Genomic DNA, 6,802 nt, shown 5'->3' with positions numbered 1-6,802 from the left:
CTACCACAAGTATTTGCGTCTAAGTTTTATAGAACAAATGTTATTCGAAATGCAATTCAAACGTGATAGTGTGATTGCGTTATATATTTCACCGGAATATCACAAACAGCTATTTTTGTGAACTCAAATACCTCAAAGTGAATAAAATATTTGTGTATCGTATCATATATCGATATAATAGTATAGGCAGCATCGCGAAATGTTATGATAGTGGACTAAAAAAACCGCAACATCATCTAAAATGGTTCGGAAAGTAAAGGCTCGATTTCATCCAGTGCTAATTAAATGTCCAAAGAACTGAAAATATCCTAGCGAAGCATTTGACGCATATTCCAAAATGAACTCAAGGTAAAGCCTTATAAGTTCGAAAAGACACAAGATCTTACACCAAAGCAACAAAAAGTTAAATTCGATAGAGCAAAGGAGTTATTATTCTTGCACGAACGTCCAAACATTGTGTTCTATAATGAGAAAATTTTCTCCAGTGAGTAGTTCACAAACTATCAAAATTATCGCATTGCATACAGAATGCTTAAAATTTGAGACTACGAATTGTCACCCGAAGTATTTTTCATTTCAAGTAATAGTATGGACAGCTATGATCGTCGATGGACGCTCTCCAATCGTTTTCATCGAACCTGATGTCAAAGTCAATGCAACTTATTATAGGGAAAATGTTTTGAAAATTGCTTTTGACTCTGCACCTTCTCATAAAGCACTTGTGAAACAAGAATTGTTTAAAAATTATGTTCTACACTTCATTTCATCCACACAATGGATTAGAAATTGTAGTAGTTACAATGAAAATACCTGGCAGAAGCTCAATTATGTCTTTTATGTGCACCCATAGTAATACTACATTTTTTGACAGCGGACCACTTTTTTATTCTAGTGAAAAGGACACATGGCACTTGAAGAAGCAAGACCTCTAAATAATAAATCTGTCTTAGATAAGTACTGAGCTATGACAGAGCATATAAGTTATATTATGCTTTTCCTCCATTAAGTCATAGTTACAGTGATTGTTGATAAGACCACCTAATTGTCTACCTGTTGTCTACCTATTAGACAATGTCCCGTAAGTATGGTGATTCAAATCAGTTAAGTTCTTTTATATTTAATAATTCATAACAATTTCATAATTTCAAATCATCAATTATAAAAAAAATCGATTCTGACCGTAAAAAAAAAATCTTTTCTATATTTCATTGATTTGTTTTTAAATATAGACGCTGTATATATTATATATACAGGGTCGATATAAAATATATAGGTATTTTTGTTATGACCACTTACTAGTGCTATTAACACATAATTATACATTTGTATGGGCTTCTTCAAAATAATTTATTCTTTTATTTTTTCTCTTAATATTCTCTTAAATTATTCTCTTAATTTTTGGACACGTATTTAAAAGGTTACTGATATCTCTTTTTTTTGCGAAATTCTGTAAATTATAGAAATAATATATTATTATTTTTTTTGTAATATATATTGTGAGAATGTCCATATATCTGCTAGTACTTGAGTGGATTATTTCCAGCAAAGAGAGAACAGTCTTCGGATGCAAGTCGATGTTGTTGAAAAGTATCAGTATCTTATCCTTATGAACTAAACTAAGTATTAATTTGGAGATCTCTATGCAAGTACTGATGTACCATATTGCCCTCACGATCTACTTTAACGCTTGAAATTTGAAAGGCTTAATGCATAAGTTGCAGGAGACTTGTCACAAGAAACCCAGCAATATAACAAAATAGGTCTCGCTGATTATTTATAAGTTGATGTCTTATTTCTGATGTTTCAGTGTGGTAGTGTGAATTGTTTACAAAATGAAATCAAAAATTTAAATTTTCATAGTTGAACTGAATGTCCAACTTCTTAACTCTTATATAATTTTCTCTAAACTATTAATTAACGTTCATAATATACAAGTAGCCACCATTTACTGCATCTTAACTTATTCAAGTGTTAAGTATTTTCAAGCAACTTCTCTTAGTAGGTCATAAATTTTTAGCCTCGCTAATGCTTCTTCCAAACCAAAGTGCAAAACAAAGTTCTCAGTGATATATTTACTTATGGTATGTCTACGTTAAGCAGAAGTATATTACATACACTTATACAATTTCAAACCATTTACCCCATATTTTTCCAAATCAATACTCCATCATCTTTATCATTCCTTTCTCGTAACCAAATCTTCTTTTTAAAGACGATTTAGCAATTAGTTTCATTGCTCAGTTGGTCAAGAGACTTGCTGTAAATTGGTTACTATGTGTACTACTTTTCTCTGGTAGGAGTTACTTATGCATATTTATACACACCTCACGTAACTGTCAATTTGATGTAGATGAAATACATCCACATCAATTGAAGACGTTGCAATGTACATGCCATATCCATAACAACTTCTCAACTGTAAAAGAATATTTTAACTTTTTTCCCAGTACTAATAGTTCTCGTAGCGCAGCAACTCTCTAAAATATGTAATAGGAATGAGTGTTATAAAAAGAAGAAGAACTACAATGCAAAAAAAAAAAAGAATTACAGAAAATTCTAAGTAGAACTCTATGATTGCTGGTTATGAAGTATTTATAAATTCGCTTTGATTGGATTGCTCTCTCCTAACCTACTTGTTAGCAGTATGTGATCTTCACAAGCACATAAATATTGTAAATCCCATCAAAGAAAACTGAAACGTACGATTGAAAGGCTTGGCGATCAAAAGTCAAAAGTAATGATGATCCAAACGGATTGTAAAAGTCTGTGTGTGCGAGTGTCTATTATGGACAATCAGGAGAAGTTGATTTTATGGTGCACTTTTCAATATTGAAAATTATTTTATTTCCTTCTGTTTTTCAACTTCATAATTATACTTTCACTACTTTTTTAAATTTTTAAAGCTTATGATCAAGTTTTATTTTTTTTTTTAAGAGGGAAATTGCTTAACACAGAGTTTTTTATTGTATAAATAATTTCATAATTAATAAATATTTTGAATATGTAAAAATACAAAAATTGATTAAAAAAAACATATTTAATCTTTAAAGTCCAGCAATTTTGTTTTACAATGAGATCGAACAAGAAGTATTTATAATATATAATTATTACATCTACATTATTCCTTGAAGAATTCAAATTTTTTTAAAACTCACTTTAAGACACTATAGTGAAATAAATTATGTTTTGAAAATATTTGAAATTTTAAAATATATTCCAACGCCAATTGTATTAAGTATTTAACATATATAACATTTCTATTACACATTTATGATCATACATTCTGCTCAAAAAGTACTCGGATTTTGTAAATAAAACACACAAATTTAAATTTTATTCCAAATTTATTTCATCTTCTTCAAAATATGCTCTTTCTGAAGCGATACACATATGTCAACGCTTAATCCAATCTTCCATACACTTTTCGTAGGCCCGTGAAGGTATGGCTTTTAGTTCCTTCAGCGATTTCACTTTTACCGATTCAATCGACTCAAAACGCTTACCACGAAGGGGCAATTTGAGTTTCGGGAACAGGAAAAAGTCGCACGGATCCAGATCCAGACAGTGTTGCCATATTTGGTCAAAAAATCGAGTACAACAAGAATTTTCCATAGTAAAAATCGCTAAATGCACTTGAGGTAGTTTCTCATTAACAGCTGCTGTAAACAAACTAATTGACAGATGGCACTCAAATTTGTACCATATATTACATTATCTTCCATACACTTTTCGTGGGCCCGTGAAGGTATGGCTTTTTTACCGATTCAATCGATTCAAAACGCTTACCACGAAAAGGTAATTTAAGTTCCAGGAACAGGAAAAAGTCGCACGGATCCAGATCCAGATCCAGACAGTGGTGCCGTGTTTGGTTAAAAAATCGCATACAACAAGAATTTTCCATAGTAAAAATCGGTAGTTGTAGCACTTAAGGTAGTTTCACATGAACAGCTGCTGTAAACAAACTTATTGACAGATGGCGCTCAAATTTGTACCATATATTGTACCATATGTCATACATCCAACATGCAGAAGGTATAGGTACATATTATATATACTCAACTTCTTCAATTTAGTATCGATATGTTAGAAGATCGTATATAACAATATGTGACTTAGAAATAATTTTCAATTTAATTTATTCAATTTATATTATTGTTAGGCCCTCAACACTAAGTGAATCCAATTTGAGTCTCCGAAATATGTCAACATATCCCGTAACATCATAACCTGAACGATAGAGATAGAGTTTCCATAATAACTTACAGAGGTATGTATATCGTAATAACTGAAGTAGATATGCCAAATATAGTTAAAAAGAAGGTTTTATATAGTTGCAAAAAAGGTGTTATTCAGACACGTTCTAATCGATTTATTGGCATCTTCAAAATTTTTGCGTCAAAGATTTATTCACAATATCTTTTATTCATGAAGAATGAAAATGATTAGTTTCTATACTATTCTATATTCTATATAGTTTCTAAACTATTTTCGGTTTCAGACAGTTGTCTTATAAAGATATACCATTAGTTAAAAATACTTTTATTGATGAATATCGAATATTTTAATCATTATTATTTGAAATTCTTTCGATTTTTGATATATATAACAACTTCAAACTGATTTTAAAAGGATTAAGATTAGTAAAGTCGAAATACTTCTTTTTGTCTCTTGTTTATATCAGATAGACTTTAATTCTAACAATCTATAGTGCAACTTATGCAACATAGTGGAGTCAGAGTCTATTATTAATTCTGAAGCTGTTGTCGTTAGTGCTCTAATATTTATTTTCATACCTAATCAGTTTGCTCACGTGTATCTTATTTTAATATACTTTATTAAATCGAAATGGTGTCATTCTACTAAATAATTAAAAAAAATTGAATTAATGTTAAACAGAAACAGACATGCAATTTAACAATTTAAAATAAATATTGTTTACGACACATGCTAAGTTAAGAATATTATGGACTCGATCAACACTCCGGCGGATGTCAAGCAATTATTTCATAACAGGCTCTCTTCACGTGTCCTCTAAACGTAAGACTTCAGACTTTAGACTTCTGATAGAAACTGATAGAATGCTAAAGCAAATAATTGTACAAAATATTTAATGCAAAACTGATCGTAGTGCTTAACAAATAATTATTAATTTGCAATCAAGAAGGCGTGGCTTTAATCTGTGATTATTGCCTGTTTATTAAGGTTACGGGAGTTCGCAATCGATGCAACTTCATGAACTGCGCTGAGAAAATTACCAACGCATCGCCCATAGTTATGGAAACAGGATGGAGGCTAGTGCATGATTGGATTGGATACCAAGAAATTGTTATAAGCTTATTTGCTGATTGGTTTCAGATGAAGCCGACACATAAATCTCGCGTGCTCGAACATGGTTAGACCGAATGAACCAGTTTGCTTCCTAAATAGGAAAGTTGCAAAATGACCCATTTTGCTTGAAGACTTTTAATTTATAAAATTGGACATTTGCTGTCAAAGTATATTTTATATTTTCATACAAAGTGTAAGAAAATTTTAATTTATATTTGCATTGAAATTGATTTCAAGGTGTGAAGTTTTTATGACGTTTATTTGCATAGAAAATTTTTCTATATTAATTAGAAAACTTTATGATATATTAACACAGCATCAGCACCAAATTATAAAAATTGTCCATAAATTTTGTAATTTGGAATAATAGAAAATAAATGTGACATGCCATTTAATCGATTAGTAACTAAAAAAAAACTATTAAGTGCAATAAGTATTGTTAATTTTACGCCGTGTTATCTATACATGAATATATATTAGTAAATTAGTTGTACTAGAATACTAGTAGAACTAAGTATATTTTACTAGAAAAGTATTAGAAATAATATGAATGAAAGTCAAATAATTAATTAAAGTGATTAATATCTTAAGTAATTACTTTCTATCTGTTCAGCTTTGCATGACTTAAGCTTTCATTTGTTCCAATCCTCAAAATTTACTTCATAAGTTCTTTACTTAACTGTAGTAGCAAACTAATCTGAGAATTTGCATTAAAGTCGATTGATTCCGATTATTATTCTTCTTCTATATGCCTTATCCGCCTGAACGTTGGCTAACATGATTTTGACTTCATCTACAGCCTCTCGAAAAGTGATCTTGTACTTTTCTTCGTCTTGTGATCTTTCGTCTCGCAGTGCCTTGTTTGCCTTCAATTCTGCTTGTAATGGTTAATTTCAGTAGTACGTACTTTTTCGGATACCTCAGAATATGACCAAAAAACTCCAATTTTCTGCGTTTTACTGTCTCTAATATTTCTGTGTCTTTGTTGACACGCCAAAGTATCAATGTATTTGTAATTTTTTCTGTCCAGCTTATTTTCAGCATACGTCGATAGCACCACATTTCAAAAGCCTTGAGTTTATTCATCGATGCAACAGACAGCGTCCAGTTCTCTGTCTCGTAGAGGAGTATTGAGAATATATAGCATCGCAGCATGATTCCGATAAAGATTTAAAAACGATCAACTTTTGCGAAGCCATAATTCTAACTATAGGATTCCATTCGCATTATATTAAATCACAACCATTCTGCGGTTCTTTATGGAGCTTTTTCAAACTTAAAATATTAAGTGGCTGGAAAGAACAGCTCAGACTAATTGGGATAATACATTTGCTGCAGACAGACTAAAGAATCCATGCTGTATCGATCAAAAGCCAGAACTAGGAAGCTACTTATGCTAAACAGAAGTGGCATCCAACTGGTTACAGGGTTTCTCACTGGGCATTGCGGAGTTAAAAAGCATCTATCGAAACTA

This window comes from Teleopsis dalmanni, chromosome 2, assembly GCF_002237135.1.
Source record: "Teleopsis dalmanni isolate 2A chromosome 2, ASM223713v2, whole genome shotgun sequence".
NCBI lineage: Eukaryota > Metazoa > Arthropoda > Insecta > Diptera > Diopsidae > Teleopsis > Teleopsis dalmanni.
The sequence above is the reverse complement of the archived record's forward strand: the minus strand, read 5'-3'. Positions refer to the sequence as shown.